At 38.4% G+C, this 5,725-nt stretch overlaps 1 long non-coding RNA gene and 1 other non-coding gene across 2 annotated transcripts; both read right to left on the bottom strand.

The window, feature by feature from the left end:
• Positions 1-319: 319 nt before the first annotated feature.
• On the bottom strand, positions 320-1,320 carry LOC111346988 (putative skeletal organic matrix protein 5). The gene is made up of 2 exons (XR_015990040.1): positions 1,199-1,320; positions 320-835 (listed from the first exon to the last, which is right to left on the bottom strand). It is a non-coding gene; the product is annotated as a putative skeletal organic matrix protein 5 (transcript).
• Positions 1,321-3,047: 1,727 nt separating this feature from the next.
• On the bottom strand, positions 3,048-4,863 carry LOC148726228 (uncharacterized). Its single transcript, XR_015989843.1, has 3 exons — positions 4,733-4,863; positions 4,115-4,258; positions 3,048-3,540 (listed from the first exon to the last, which is right to left on the bottom strand). It is a non-coding gene; the product is annotated as an uncharacterized LOC148726228 (long non-coding RNA).
• Positions 4,864-5,725: the final 862 nt, after the last annotated feature.

Below are 5,725 nucleotides of genomic sequence, written 5' to 3'. Positions count from 1 at the left end.
TTGGTTTTATAATCACCAAGGAGTGAAAGTCTGCCGCACGATAAAGGTACGATAAAGATAACTGTCATTGCAAAGATAACGATTACAATAACAAAATATTTTGAAAAATCTCGCTGTTAGCGGATAATATTGAGATTTGTGTTTGTGAAGGAGTTAATATTACCGCAAAATTTAAATCAATTTATTCATTTTTACATGCTCCAAATCTGCTGATCTCTCAAACGTATTCACGGCCATTCCGTGCTTCTCCGCCAACTTAATTTCGAAACTGGTACTGTAACACCTCTCTATGCGCTGCACCACCATGTTGAAGAATTTACTACACTGAAATATATCCCATGGCTGTGATATGTCTTTTGCTGTTATCTGGGTTATGTCTTGCTTGGTTACCACACGTGTTTGAGTCATCGGGATTACCCCCAGTACCAAATCCAATTCTGGAATCACAGGAGCCACAATTGCTTTCTCGGTTGCCAATATAACCGATTCTTGCTTTCGAATGATTAGGTCTAGTACACACCACATTGAACCCTTCTTTGTTGCAATTGCGCTGCAGAGAGGCCCGTGAGCCAATCAGCCTCTTCCACGAGTTACGACCCAGTGAGGTGGCGCGGTATTTACCATCAGCGATCAATGAATATAGTGAGTTAGCCGGCATGTCAATTGCAATAAAGCTGTCCTCCTCACCGATTTTCATACCGAGGCAGATCCTTGTGAATGGTGTGTTCCAGTAGGTCGGTAACTTGGTCTCATTTGAGTCAAGCCCAGTCTTTCCTCCTTCAAGGTTGAAAGTTTTTTTATTGCTCCAGAGGTCATCATCATAGTGAAACGTTCTCTAGACACGGCATAAACAAATTAATTCTTAATTACAAAGTTTGTCTCGTTAAGACCTGAGTGATTCACGATTTTCAAACTGATAGAACGATGCATGGATAAAAGTGCATTCAAGTACATTAAAACTGGGCTATGACTTATTTCGACCCCAACGAATGACAAGCATATAGTGCAAGAAAATTGTGGCTTCTGTTCGTTTTTAAGCCTAACGATAAAGTGTTTATGAAATATGAATAAATAAAGCAAATAAATCTTGTAATGCCAAAATATTTTTGCTTAAGCAATCGCGAATCGTTAAAGCAGTTCACTGTTTTCACTAGACGTCTTGCAGAAGACCTTAAAGCCATAACTAGTGAACCCATACTAGCGAGCCATTCATCTTCATAACCAGCGTCCATCCATATCCACCGCATGCGCCAAGACTCGTCATGTGACAGTACACGGGCACCTTGTCAGAACTTATATGTAATGAATAAGCCTTATTCCCATCAGCCCTAAAAGAAATGACGACAGAGATTTCAAACGAACTGCAACAAGGAAATAGGTAAGAGGTATATGCATGAGGGTGGTGGTTTGATGACGTAAAAGTACAAAACTTTAGGAACATTTGCCTCGCTTTATTATTTTTTATGACGAAGTTTTAAAATGATAAATTTGTATTTTATGACTTGCTGAGGCTCTAGTCACAGAATGGTTTTCTCGTATCATCTATTTTAAAGTTTTCAATTTGAATTATTTTCCACGAAAAAACAAGTTGGAAGGGTGAATTACTGTTTCTTCCTCAAGAATTGAAGTCGCCAAAAATACTCCTTTGTTTCTGGATTGTAAAAGTCGATCTTCATCGTAACTACAGGTACTTTTCAATCAGATTGACCACGACTTTATCCGTTTGATGCTGGAAGCCAGTACTGAATGTATCTAAGTGAGTAGAAAATGTTCTACCGGTAACTTACAATAGGCCTTTTGCAACAAACCGTCACGTGACCGATTTTCCCTTGGCAACGCCATACTGGAGGGCAAGCCATTCAGTCTTTCCTTGACAACCAACAAAGCGCGAGTGGGCGAAGTGGATACAAAGGTAAAGTTAAGGGTCTTTTAAGGCGTTTGTTTGTCGTGATGTCACAAGAAAACAATAAGATAATATCTCTCTAGAATTTTTGCATACAACTGAAATGGTCTTGGACTGAAATCAATCAGTGAAAGCCGGGTTTCAGACTCGTGAAGTTCTAGCACGTACTCGCTTGAAGCGATATCAATGGCAGTGACCTAACCGAAAAATCTCCTTGATTACGTTGTAATAATTCGACTTGATCGCTTTTTTCATGCGGAAGTTTGGTTTTAGGGTTTTCACTGGATTTTTTGAATTTAATGTATGCGAGCAGGTTAAGAACTGACAAGTTTACCTAAAGCAACTTGCAACGGTGGTCACGATGAGTAAATTTCACTGCTGTGTTCCTGGTTGCAATGCAGATAAGTGCTACGACCGTGAAAATAAGTTATTGTTTCGCAGATTTCCACCACACTCCAAGAAAGAGCTTAGAGATGGTTACACAGTAGTTTGCTTATTAGTGAACTTCCAGGGACCACTGATAATGTCATCAGCAGAAGGATAGATAAAATACATGAGAGATACACAGTGAGCCCACTTTACTTTATGGTAAACATTGTGGAAAGCCTACAACTATAGTTCTGTCAAAGGTATTAGATAGTGTATAAACAATATTGCTCAATACTGTGATAAATCCAGGCGATGCCTTAGGCTATTAAAGGTCATGCAACAAGAAAAAATTTTTTGGTTCACTGAATAACCTTTGGTTAGATATTGACCAATACTTTTAAGGGAGTATAGTTTCAAGAAATTTGCCAAGATGATTTTTTATTTCATTGTACAACTGCAAACATGTTTCTTGAAGACACAACAGTTCATTATTAAACATCTATACCTGTAATTGGTAAATTTTATTCAATCCATGCAAAGACTTCAATTTTTTTCATCCCCCTTAAAAACATTAGTGGTAATAAAATCTTTTAAGAGTGTAAATATCTGTCTTCAGTAGTATGTGTTAATGCAGCTTCTTTGTATTGAGAAAATGAAATAAAAGAAAACATCCTAATTGGAGTTCTAAGCATTACAAAACCTTGAGACAGTAATAGATTACTGCAGAATCAAGTCTTGAGGACAATGCACTTGAGCTTGTACATGCCTAGCCAACTTATTGTTGTTCATTTAATTTATTTTAAGTTGATTCTGGATACAAATAAGTTGTTGTTGTAGTTGTAATAATAATACTAGCTAGTATGTACTTGAAACATAAATTATTAGGAGTTTGCACATTTCGAGGTTCCTATACAAGTAAAAATAAAAAAAGAAGGCATCCACATTATCTTTGGCAATCTGAAAAAATTCTGCATCATAATAAATTCTTTCACAGAAGAAAGTTGTCTCATTGATATAACTGAAAAAGTCATTCCATTGGTAATAGTATTCATGGTTTCTCTTCAGTGACAGCTGCTTGGCAACAGGGTTTTTGTAAATATGAGGTACTCCATCAAAATCAGTTGAGCCTTCCTTGACAACTTTGGTTTCGAAAAGTCCAAATGGGAGGTAACCATTCCCCCCAGCTGAGCTGTCATACACTTTCCTATCTCGTGAGAAACTAAGCCATGGTGACCAAGGGTTTATTATCACTTTGGTGTTACTTTGACCTGGTTAGTAGAATATTGAACTGCAAAAAACGAAAAAAAAATTAGCCTAGTAATGCTTTTGTCCAGAAAACACTGCAATAATGTTAACTAAACATAAAAATCTATTTTGTAAACTCTCATCTACTGAAAGCTTAATTAACTAGCATTCATCTTTCTTGGTTGCATGTACTGTATTATTTCAATCACAAATTTAAAAAAAAAGGCTATTGTTTAACTTAGAACGGCAAATATCTCCAACTTAATTATATACTTTACCTAAACAAAACAATATTTTTGTAAATTCTGGACAAATCTTCATTTTCAATGTTGTGAAATTTTCTTGGTATTTTGATCTTAACCTTATAGCAAATATAACCTTATAGCAAATAACCTTATACCCTTATAACCTTATAGCAAATATAAGCTTAAATACAGTTCAGTTTAGGTGCTGATCACCACTTAAATATATATATTTTTTATTTTGTAGTCATTTCCTCCAGAGGATTTCCTCCACCTTAATATTAAGAAACACCCGACGACTTTATTTAAGCTTATATTTGCACACAGAAGTTAGGATATCCCAGATTTTACTTACGTTTCTTATCATGAAGGTAGCCAGGTTCAGCGAAAAACTTGTAGGCTTTCCTGGTATGTTCGCATCGCAACGCCTTCTGAGCAAAACTTTCAACTTCTGCGAAAGAAATATCAGGAAACTTGCTTGAATCTCTGGACTCCACACCTGTGAATATAAGAAAAATTATTCGAGTTCACCCTGAACAACGAGACTGCAATCAAATATGCTAGTATTTTTGTTGTGAGCGAGAAGCCTCCCTCCAACAGAAACTCGGTCGTGATTCGGTCGAAAGAGCTTGGCTACCAGCAGTCGCCATATCATTATGATGCAAGGCTATTCTCCCTGAAATTCAAACGAAACTATCACTCAATATTTTCATTCTAAAGGCTTAAATATCCGTGTAAGATAGCAATAAAGTCGAATGAATCACGGGGATTTTTCGGTAACGTTGCCGCCATCGCTATCACTTCAAACGAGACTGACCATGCTAAAACTTCACGAGTCTGAAACTCGGCCTCTAGTGACTGATTTCAGTCCGAGACTAGTTCAGTTGTATGTAAAAATTTCAAAGAGATATTTTCCTGTTGTTTTCTTGTGACATCATAACAAACAAACGCCTTAAAAGACCTTTAACCTTACCTTTGTATCCCCTCCGCCAACTCGCCCTTTGTTGGTTGTCAAGGAAAGACTAAATGGCTTGCCCTCCAGTATGGCGTTGCCAAGGGAAAATCGGTCACGTGACAGTTTGTTGCAAAAGGCCTATTTATCACGATAAATTTCCTGGCACGTGGAGTTCCCTGGAAGATGAAGGGGTATGAGATAATTGGAATTCATTGCGTGACTCAAAGACCAAATTGTCTCAGTTATACCTCAGCATCTGTAACTCCTTACACCGTAAGGTCAATATGCATCTTCTCCATGCTGTTCTCTATACGTTTCCAGTGGCACTGACAAGGAAACTTTGTTTGACAATCAAATGATCCTTTAGTTGTTGGTTACTGTAGTGTCCAGGCCTCCAAGTTCACGCCCAAGGCCCCAAGAGACATTTACTCGAGTATTTATTATGCACGGTAATTATGCCTTGGCCCTATGATCCACGACCATATGCAGTCATTGGAATAAAAGGGAGCATGATCACTGTGAAGAGAGGAAAGGAAGTCAAATCCCGCAATTCTTCCCACTGTAAGGTACTCAAGTATGCTGGAAAGGAGGAGCACGACGATTTGGATTGGGACAAAGAACAACAACCGATGAGCAGGCGACCAACGAACCGCCATATTGAAGTAGGGGAGGTTCCTGGAGAAGGAAATATAGTCATGCAAGAGACGCACAGGGGACCGACAATCGCGCCATCGGAACCCCGGAGATCAGTTCGAGCCAGAACGTCCACGTGGGAAACAATTTACAGAGACTTCAAGCCTCACTAAAGAAAAGGGAGGAGGTGTAGTGTCCAGGCCTCCAAGTTCACGCCCAAGGCCCCAAGAGACATTTACTCGAGTATTTATTATGCACGGTAAAGTGAGAACGGAGGTGATACAATCTAGGATAACGAATAACTAAAGGAGCTGTAAGCGAACTGTAAGCGAACTGTATAAGCGAACTCCAGAACGTTACAGTTACTTCCTTAAATCC

This window comes from Stylophora pistillata, chromosome 7 (genome assembly GCF_964205215.1).
Source record: "Stylophora pistillata chromosome 7, jaStyPist1.2, whole genome shotgun sequence".
Classification (NCBI taxonomy): domain Eukaryota; kingdom Metazoa; phylum Cnidaria; class Anthozoa; order Scleractinia; family Pocilloporidae; genus Stylophora; species Stylophora pistillata.
The sequence above is the reverse complement of the archived record's forward strand: the minus strand, read 5'-3'. Positions and strand labels throughout refer to the sequence as shown.